Genomic DNA, 11,036 nt, shown 5'->3' on the forward strand with positions numbered 1-11,036 from the left:
GCAGGCTGCGGCCTGGACATGACTGCAGGAGTTGATGTTGCTCTTCCAAGGCTAGAGGCAGGTTCCCTCCTCTCCCGGGAACCACCGTCTTTCCTCTTCAAGGCCTTTTTTCTTGTTGTTTCGCTGGGCTTTTTCACAATGTTGAAACGTACCCCCCCTTCCCTTCCTCCTTCCTTCCTTCCTTCCCTTCCTCCTTCCTTCCTTCCTTCCCTCCTTCCTCCCTTCCTTCCTTCCTTCCCTCCTTCCTCCTTCCTCCTTCCCTCCTCCCTTCCTTCCTTCCCTCCTTCCTTCCTTCCTTTCTTCCCTCCCCCTCCCTCCTCCCTCCTCCCTCCCTCCCTCCCTCCTTCCCTCCCTCCCCTCCCTCCCTCCTCCCTCCCTCCCCCCTCCCTCCCTCCCCCCTCCCTCCCTCCCTCCCTCCCTCCATCCCTCCCCTCCCTCCTTCCTTCCTTCTTCCTTCCTTCTTCCTTCCTTCTTTCTTTCTTTCTTTCTGGACGGAGTATCACTCTGTCACCAGGTTGGAGTGCAGCAGTGTGATCTCGGCTCACCGCAACCTCTGCCTCCTGGGTTTAAGTGATTCTCCTGCCTCAGCCTCCCAAGTATCTGGGATTACAGGCACACACCACCACACCCAGCTAATTTTTGTATTTTTAGTAGAGATGGGTTTTCACTATGTTGGCCAGGATGGTCTCAATCTCTTGACCTCATGATCCCCCGCCTCAGCCTCCCAAAGTGCTGGGATTACAGGCCTGAGCCACTGCACCCGGCCTTGGAACATACATTTTCTTAGCAGAACTTATTAACAACATAATTACAACAGAATTTCAACAAATCAATGATGGCATACAAAAGAAAGAAAGGAAAAAAATTATATATATTTTTAGACAGAATCTCTGTTGCCCAGACAGGAGTGCAATGGCATGATCTTGGCCCACTGCAACCTCTGCCTCCTGGGTTCAAGGGATTCTCCTGCCTCAGCCTCCTGAGTAGCTGGGGTTACAGGCACCTGCCATCATGCTCGGCTAGTTTTTGTGTTTTTGTAGAGACCGGATTTCACCAAGTTGGCCAGGCTGGTCTTGAACTCCTGACCTCAGGTGATCAGCCCACCTCAGCCTCCCAAAGTGCTGGGATTACAGGTGTGAGCCACCACACCCTGCCAAAAATATCTTTTAAAGTACTCATTACTTTCACTTTGTTGGGAAGGTGGGTATTTATATTTAGTAGTTGAGGGAATATCGAATGTTTCTTTTTAATAGATGCTGAGCAGGATAGTTAGTAACTGACATGTTTAAAATTCAAAGTTAAAATACTTGAGAACAAGTATGTAGGAAAATGGAATGGAAGTTTCTCCATGTTTGTCTTTCCATAGCCAAAAGAGGCAGAAACTTTTCTTCTGAGTCTCTCAGAAGAAATTCCAAGAAGACTAGAAGCCACCGGCATGAAGAGTAAACGTCAAACTATCAAAACCATGGCGCGAAAGCCCGGGACCCCTGTAGAAACTGCAAAATTTGGAGGCCATGGAATTTGTGATGATATTGCCAGGTGAGCTCATCTCAAAAATGATACTGGTAATTATATTTCAGTATAGGTTGTTATAACTAACAGAAATGAAGAAAACCTGGGAGCCGGGACCACGGGGGGGGGGGGTGTCCCAGCATTTGCTGCCTGCCGAGCGGTTCAGTTCTCAGCTCCCTGGCAGCCGGCCTTCGGGTCGGGCAGCTTCGTGGGTGACTCCTGCTTCAGCCCTCCTGGTGGGGTCGCTGGCTGGGCTGCACTGCTGTGATCCATCATCATCTCCTAAAGCTGCATCCTGACTTATCCCCACACTTGCACACTGAGGCGCGCAGCATGTTGATTAACTTGCTTAAGGAATGTCACAAAAATCACAGCGTTATGAAATTTCTTGGTCATCGTAACAATCTTGATTGGGAGATGAGAAAATACCTGAAGAAGCAGTACATAGAAAAGAGTTCTGGGCCGGGCGCGGTGGCTCACGCCTGTAATCCCAGCACTTTGGGAGGCTGAAGTGGGTGGACCACGAAGTCAGGAGTTCAAGACCAGCCTGGTCAAGATGATGAAACCCCGTCTCTACTAAAAATACAAAAAAATTAGCTGGGCATGGTGGTACACGCCTGTAATCCCAGTTACTCCAGAGGCTGAGGCAGAGATTGCTTAAACCTAGGCGGGCAGAGGTTGCAGTGAGCTGAGATCGCACCACTGCACTCCAGCCTGGGTAACAGAGCGAGACTCTGTCTCAAAAGAAAAAAGAAAAAACAGTTCAAGACCAGCCTGGCCAACATGGTGAAACCCAGTCTCTACTAAAAATACTAAAAATTGGCGGGGCGCGGTGGCTCAAGCCTGTAATCCCAGCACTTTGGGAGGCCGAGACGGGCGGATCACGAGGTCAGGAGATCGAGACCATCCTGGCTAACACGGTGAAACCCCGTCTCTACTAAAAAATACAAAAAACTAGCCGGGCGAGGTGGCGGGCGCCTGTAGTCCCGGCTACTCGGGAGGCTGAAGCAGGAGAATGGCGTAAACCCGGGAGGCGGAGCTTGCAGTGAGCAGAGATCCAGCCACTGCACTCCAGTCTGGGTGACAGAGAGAAACTCCGTCTCAAAAAAAAAAAAAAAAAAAAAACTAAAAATTAGCTGGGCATTGTGGTGCGCGCCATTGTGGAGGCTTTTCCCAGAGCTGGAGGTGGGTCCTGAATCACCACAGGTCTCACAGGACGTCCTGCTCTCCCCCGTGTCCGGAGTCTCTGATGGTCAGGCCCCAGTACCCAGCGGGGCCACCTCTGAGGAATGACCACAATGGCAGGTTTGGAAAGCGGCCCAGACATCAGAGATTTCTGTAATTCGAGATCATTTGGGGTCCAGCTCCCAGGCACTGACTGTCTCACTTCATTCCAGAAGTGTGAAACTGTGATATTAGGAATTTGAATGCAGCCAGTCCCTCCTGATCGCCGGCGCCTGTCCTTTCAGGAGGGTGACACAGGCCACTCCGCATCAGGGTGGATAACTCTGTGACCTGTTTTTTAACCCTTGATATTTACCGACTTTGGTCAGTTCACCAATCCCCAGTCTCAAATTTGCAAAAGTAAATGCTATGCCCTTTTCATAGAGCTGTCATCCATAAAAACTGCCACTGTGTTCCCTCACTCTGTCCCCCAATGGGCCCTGCAGTGGGTGGCCTGCTGCCACGCTGGGAGGTGCTCTGAGGACAAGCCCATGTGTGCTGGTGACAGCTGCAGCCCCTTCCCTCTGTGGTCCTGCCTGGCTGCTGGTCCAGAGCCCCTTCCCCAGCCCAGGATGACTCTCCATCCCTTAGGATACCTGAGAGCAAACACTTGGCCTCACATCATCAGCAGTTGTGGGCTGGGTGGACGGTGCTGAGAGCAGGAAGGAGAGAGAGGCAGAGGGCATCTGAGCCTGGATTCTTGCTCTTTCTGCCCACTCTGCCCTGGATCCACACCTCCTCCCAGGCCCCATCCAATAGGCACAGTCAGAAAGGGAAAGGGAAAAGAGGAAAGAGGGATGCAAGGACCAAAGTGGCACGCTTCGGGTACCACAAAGTGATGAGGCTGCAACTCAAACCACCATCACCATAATCATCTGCTGTGGACTGAGCGTGTTCGTCTGTCTGCCACCGTGTCTGGCTATCTGTATAAATGATCTCACACACAGCAGCGGGTCACAGCCCAGCTTGTGCCTCCCCTCTCTTCTCTGCTGCCCCCTCGCAATCATGCAAATTCATTGTCCATCTTAAAAATACGGCTGAAATGGGGAGCATGTCTCTTCCAATATCAGTCTCTGAATTCAAAGATGTGCAAAGATACAGTTCATACACAATGTTTCACTCTATTATTTTTGCATTGTTGTCTTTTTGTAAAGTTACGTGTTCATAATAAACCATTTTTTAATGTTATGATTTGGTTTTTCGTTTGTTTTGTCTTGTTTTGAGACAGAGTCTCACTCTGTCACCCAGGCTGATATGCAGTGGCATGATCTCGGCTCGCTGCAATCTCTGCCTCCTGGGTTCAAGTGATTCTCCTGCCTCAGCCTCCCAAGTAGCTGGGATGACAGACGCCCATCACCATGCTTGGCTAATTTTTGTATTTTTAGTAGAGACGGGGTTTCACCATGTTGTCCAGGCTGGTCTTAAACTCTTGACTTCAGGTGATCCACCTGCCTTGGCCTCCCAAAGTGCTGGGATTGCAGGCGTGAGCCACCGCGCCCGGCCTTGTTTGTTTTATTGAAATCGCCATAGCGGGCTTTGAGTGCCTATTAGTGACTCACTTCCACTGAGGAAGAGGTAGATTTTAGGTCTGAGACACAGCACCTGCCCTCAACAAGCTCACAAACTTGTAGGAGGGATAGGCTTAGACCTGTAGACCATGTGTAGGAAGGACCAGGCACAGCTCCCAGGGAGGAGGCTGCCCATAAGGTGCTCCTCTTGTCCAAAGTGAAATGGCTCATATAACGCAATTTCCATTGTTCTGAATTCTGCCTCTAAAGAACCCAGAAAATGCTGTCCCACAAGAGGATTCCTTAGGTAATGACTTGAGTCCATGAGTTCTCCTAGAAGCATTTCTCATGTTAGACTGAAGAAAACATTTTCTTTTGAGCCATAGTTCTTTTCATTGGTGTAATCCTATATAGGTAGCCAAAGCCCTTTTACTGGTATCATCTACTTTTATTCTTACAACCACCTTAGGGAGTGGGTAGGAAAAACCCTACTCTAACCCCATCTCACAAAGAAGGGAAATGACAAGGGTAGTGAGTGGTGAATTTTGGGAAAGAAAATCTGTTCCTTGTCCAGAAATTCATTTATTCATTTATGTATGCATCCACCCATGCATCCATCCATGCATCCATCCACGCATCCATCCACGCACCCACCCACGCACCCACCCACGCACCCACTCACGCATCCACCCACGCATCCACCCACGCATCCATCCATGCATCCATCCATCTACCCACCCACCCATCCACGCATTCAACCATCCATCCACCCATCCACCCACCCACACTTTCACCCATCCATCCACCCATCCATCCATCTACCCACCCATTCATCCATTCAACCATTCATCTATCCACCCATCCATCCACTCCTCTATCCATCCATCCATCCATCCACCCACCCATCGACCCATTCAACCATTTATCCACCCATTAAACCATCCATCTACTCATCTATCCATCTACCCATCCACCTATCCGTTCGCCCACCCATCCACCATCCACATTCATCCAACCATCCATCCTCCATATATGTGTTGGGTGGGTCCCTATTTACCAGTCCCAGGGCTATATGCTGGAGGACGAAGGAGGCCCTAGCTTTCAAATAACTCCCAGTCTGGAATGTTTGGATCCTGGAGGTTATGGCAGTGGCTCATTTTCTCCTTAACAACTCAATGTTATTATCTTACCCAAATACAATCTGAGGACAGGCAAAGCAGGCAGCAGATTCCTTTTGTTGGGCTTGGAGTGTGGGTGCAGCTGCAAGCGGTAAGGCACAGAGGAGAACGCTGGTGCCCCATAAGCCCCTGAGGCTCACCACACTAAGTGCTGAGTCGTAAATTGTATCAAATGTAGTGCCTGAGCCTTTAGTCAATCATGTGAGAGGATTTCTGGTCTCTCCCTCAACACTAAGAGGTAGCAAATCTTCTCCTGATGGATTAATGGATCTAAGAGTCACGAGGGCTCCTGATTTATAGCCTGCATTCACGTCTGCCCTCTGCATAGCCTGGCAGAATCTTAGAGGAAAGTTCCTGGGCAGCAGGGTCAAGTAAAGGTTGTTATTTTAAAGAGAGGGGAGAACACTGTGTCAACACAGGAAGGATGTCACGAAGAATGGGACTTGGCAGTTCCCTGCAGCTGGGAGGAGGGTCAGTTCTCTGCCTTACCAATCCAGTCACTCATCCCTTTCAGAGCTCAGACTCTGGCAAACAGACTCATAATAACCCAACTCACAAGAGACTGAATGACGGCAATGTGCTTCTTCCTAGTAGGAGGGAGGTTCCCAGATCTGCAGCCAGGGCCTCTGTCCTGCAGTAGGTCATCCCTCCTGGAGCCCTGCCAGGAAAGAAGAGCCTCTCATGTATGTTACCACATGTAAGCCTCTTATAGCCAACTCCTTAAGGAGCTATGACTGAGGTTCACTGAAGGGCAGGAAGTATTCCAAAGTGGCCCAGCTTGCCAGGTAAGAGCTGGACTTTAACTCAGGCCCAGGGCTCTTTCCTGGCCTGCCTTCCTTCTTCTCTACTTGGCCCAGTGGCCCACTATAGCCTAGTAGTTAGACCCTAGAGGTCAATAAGCCTAGTCTCTGCCCTGGAGACTGACCTAGAGTCCAGAATTGAGATTGTGTGTGTGACACGTGATTCCTGGATACACAAGACAACACATAGAGCAGAGGGGTTGATCTTTGCATTTTCGCAGTCAGGGAGATGCTGAGCTGTGGCTCTGACAGTGAATGTAGAATTGTAACCAAGGGAGCTGATGTTCTCAGGAGATGTTTGCAGCCGGCTGGAGAAGCTCAGTGAGTGCTTTTGGGGCTACTTCTGGTTAAATAATAGAGAATAAATGAGCCCACAATGTAGAGATAATGTGAGTGAGTGTTGTGTTGCGTAAGGATGTGAGAGTCTGAGGGTGTGTGGCGTGGATGCAGAATGTGAGATTATTGGAGAGAGTGAGGCTGAGGAGGCTGCGGGGCGGGCTCGGGGGATAATTGGAGGATGCAGTTCCCAGGGAGAGAATTAAGGAGCCAGTCATGGTTAGAAACACCAAATGATTGTACTCATTATTTCTGGCTCAGTAACAAATTACTCCCAAACTTAGTGACTTGCAACAACTTTGGTTATTATGACACAGATTTGGCAGGTCAGGAATCTGGCTAGGAGAGCTGGCCCCTCTGCTCCAGGTCCCCCCAAGGCCATGGTCATCTTAAGGCCCCTCTGGGACGGACCCTCTTTCAAGCTCATTCACGTGGCTGCTGGTGGGTTTCAGTTCCTTGCAGGCTGCTGGACTGAAGCCTCCCTGGGTTCCTTGCCACGGATGCTGCCCCGTAGAGCATCGCACAACACAGCAGCTTGTGTTGTCAGAGCACACAATCAGGAGGGCCGAAAGACAGAGGACCAGCAAGGTGGAGAGTGACAGCAGGATGGAAGTCATAGCCATCCGTAACTTAGCCATGGAAATGCCATCCCATCAGCTTTGCTGCAGTCTCTTCCTAGAAGCAAGTCACTAGGTCCAGCCTACGCTCAAGGCATGAGCAGCAGGAATGGGACCACTGGGGCCTGTCAGAAGCTGCCTGGCAAAACGACTAACAGGAATCAAGCATTTGCTGTGTGGTGGACACCAGCAAAGCCTTTTATGTGCACTCCGTTCTATGACCCTTCACAAAACCCTACCAGGAAGATGTCCTGTTATTATTCTTATTTCACGGATGAGGACATTGAGGCTCAGAGAGGTTGGGTAACCTGCTCAAGGTCACACAGCCAGAGAACAGCAGAGCTGGAACATGAGCCCAAGCCTGCTGACTACAAAGCCAGGACATCTCCAAAGCAGAGGTCTCCCTGTCCTCCCTTGCAAGCTTGGACAGGAAGTGGGGTGAGGTGGAGCCAGGAAAGCCGCCTTCCCAGCCAGCCTGCCTGCTCTCTGGCTCCACCATCTCTGATCTTTTTCCACTGTCTTTGCTCATTTGACTTTTCCCCCATTGTTCCCACTTTCTTCATCCAAATAAATCCTGTCTGCTCACATTTCAACCTTCCAGCTGGGTGCCAGCCAGAGTCCTCCCTTCCCTTGAGTCTGCAAGATTGGCATGCCCTAAGCAGATCTGCCACAAGCAGAGTGGGCTGCTGCCTCTGCATGGAGCGGGGGGCACCGGGGGACTCTCTTGCTGTCCCCAGTATCTCCTGACTGGCCTGCTCCCACGCGTGGGTGGCCACCATTAGCAATTGCTCCATTTGGGTTATAGCAGTGAGGATGCTGGCGGTTCTTGCTGAAACCGGGGAAGGCAGAAGCAGCAGCAGGCAGGGAGGCCTTTCCCCACGCACACCTGAGACTCCCAGATTGCTTTGGTAGCCAACAGCCAGTGGGGAGCTGGGCCTCAAGGAGTTGGGATATAGGACAGGTTGCTTAAAAAAAAAAAATGTGGTGAGGGCCAGGTGCAGTGGCTCATGCCTGTAATTCCAGCACTTTGGGAGGCTGAGGTGGGTGGATCACGAGGTCAGGAGTTCAAGACCAGCCTGGCCAACATGGTGAAACCCTGTCTCTACTAAAAATACAAAAATTAGCTGGGTGTGGTGGCGGGCGCCTGTAGTTCCAGATATTTGGGAGGTGAGGGAAGATAACTGCTTGAAACCCAAAGGTGGAGGTTGCAGTGAGCCAAGATCGCGCCACTGCACTCCAGCCTAGGCAAAAAACCGAAACGCCGTCTAAAAAAAAAAAAGTGTGGAAACATACAAATAACATAAAACGTACCCTTGTACCCACTTTTAGGCACCGTTCCAGGGCATTAAGCAGTTTCACATGACTGTGCAGCCTTCACCACCACCCTTCTCCAGAGCATTTTCATCTTCTCACACAGAAACGGTCCCCGCGAAACACAAACTCTCCGTCCCATCCCCTCCCCCAGCCCTGGCAGTTTCCGTTCCACTTTCTGTCTCTGCGAGTCTCACTGTGTTAGTGGCTTCCCGTGAGTGGAAGTTGACAGGATTTTTTTTTTTCTTTGAGACGGAGTCTTGCTCTGCTGTCCAGGCTAGAGTATAGTGGCACAATCTAGGCTCACTGCAACCTGGATCTCCCAGGTTCAAGTGATTCTCCCGCCTCAGCCTTCAGAGTTGCTGGGATTACAGGCACCTGCCACCACACCCGGCTAATTTTTGTATTTTTTAGTAGAGACAGGGTTTCACCATATTGGCCAGGCTGGTCTCGAACTCCTGACCTCAGTTGATCTGCCTGCCTCTGCCTCTCAAAGTGCTGGGATGACAGGCTGAGTCACCACCACACCCGGCTCAGCATTTGTCCTTTTGTACCTGGCTCCTTTCGCTCTGCATCATGACCTCAAGGCTCCTCCGTGTGGTAGCCTCTGTCACTGTTTCATTGCTTTTCAAGGCTAAATAATATTCCATTGTACGGAGACACCGTGTTTTGTGTTCCGTTCATCCAGCGATGAACGCTTGGATCGCTCCTGCCTTTCCTTGTTGTGAATAACGATGCTAGGAACATGGGTGTGCAAATATTTGCACAGGACAGGTCACTTTTGGTGATGCACCAAGAAGAGGACAGGTGTGGGGGGCGGGGTCGCTGGAGCTGCCAGCCTTGGAGGCAAAAGCAGAGTGGGGTGTGGTGGGCTGCAGGAGGTCCGGAGCCTGGGGGAGGTGCAGGGGAAGGAGTAGGGAGTGGGGATGAGGTGGGCAGCAGCAGGGTTGCCTGCAGGGGACCCTGCCTTCCCATATACGACATGCCGTGGCTTCACCATCTCTCTCACCTTCTATGAAATGTCGTATACACCCTGCCTCCCTGACCCGACTGTACTCCCCTGAGGGTCAGAACCATGTTTTCTCTATAACTGGGGTCTCCCCAGCATTCCAAAGAGGTAGGGTGATTTGGAGGACCCAAGGGCTGTCACAAAACAGCTGTCAGGCAGCTGAATCTAGACTTGCTGACCCATATTCAGAATTGCTTCCAAGGTGGGACCCACCCAAGCCTGGTGGGAAAGAGGCAAATGCTGGTCACTGTCCAGCAATGCACGATGTGGCAAAGGGACTGCGCTGTTGTGATGCAGAACACTGCTCGTATGCGTGGGTCAGCTAATGCCTGGTAACAAACACCCACAGGACCTCAGGGGCTGCACCAGCACTCAGGGCTCAGCCAGTTTCTGTGTTGGCCAGTTATTGGCACAATAATGATGAATGCCAAACCAGTCCCAAGCTTGGGGGCTAGCTCAGCATTCTCCCAGGCCTGTGGCTGGCATGGCTCTGCCTCACACCACAGATTGGGCTGGGTCTCCCACCCTCCTGGGCTTGCTGGGCTCACTGAGGCAGCTTCTTGTCCTGGTGACGGCAGAGGCAACAGAAGGCAAGCCCACCCACACACGCACGTCTGCAAGCCCCTGCTTTGCTCTGCCTATGTCTTGCTGGCCAAACCTAGCCTCAAGGCCACACTGGACATCCATGGTCGGGGAAGCAGGTTCTGCCTATGTGGGAGGAGCTGCAAGTCACATGACAGGGCAGGGACACAGGGAGGGGTGAGAATTGGGGCAAAGCTGCCACCTTTCTGGAATGTTCCAAAAGAAGATGGACGACTGCTACTCCTCTGCTCTAGAAGGAAGAGTTCTTTCTTCCCCACTGTAAAGTTCTCCGATTCCAATTCCAAAATGCTACAAGTCTTAATCAATGCCTGATGAACCATACTTGAGCAAACAGAATTTATTCTTTGTCAAGATCATTGTCTTTATTTCCCTCCTAAATCCCCTGCGAATTCATCTTTTTTATTCCAGGCTTACTAGGAAATAAAAGATTTTGTCTGCAGGCTGATGGGTATTAGCAGAGCTATATGGAGCTGGAGTCGAAACTTGGAATGTTTGTGGATCAAAACCGAGCTGTGCTGGCAGCGTCTGGGAGGAGGGAGCACTTGCTGAAACTCTGCCCGAGTTGTGGCTGTCAGTTGCCTCGACTGCCAGACTCGCTGTTTTGGGGCCGGGAGGGGGGGTGTTGTTATGGATTGTGCTGGAAGGTTTTCTTGCTCTTGGCTTTTTTGGTGAAGGCCCTGGATTACTGCAGAAAATCCAGCTTATGTGTCCAAGGGCAAAGCAGGCCTGTTTATCTTTGACTTTTACATGCTTCACACATCTCCTGAGGTTTGACTCTAAGCAGCATTTGTGTCTTCCCAGATACCAGAAAACAGGAGGCAGGCACTGAGCTTGAAGGCGGCGACACAGCCAGTGCACGGCTTCCATATGCTTAACGTGGCTCTGAGAAGAGAGGGTTGTTTTTTAATATTAAAAATGGCTATGGGAAAATCTGCCCT

The sequence above is a fragment of the Trachypithecus francoisi genome, unplaced genomic scaffold (assembly GCF_009764315.1).
Source record: "Trachypithecus francoisi isolate TF-2019V2 unplaced genomic scaffold, Tfra_2.0 Lachesis_group20, whole genome shotgun sequence".
Lineage (NCBI taxonomy): Eukaryota > Metazoa > Chordata > Mammalia > Primates > Cercopithecidae > Trachypithecus > Trachypithecus francoisi.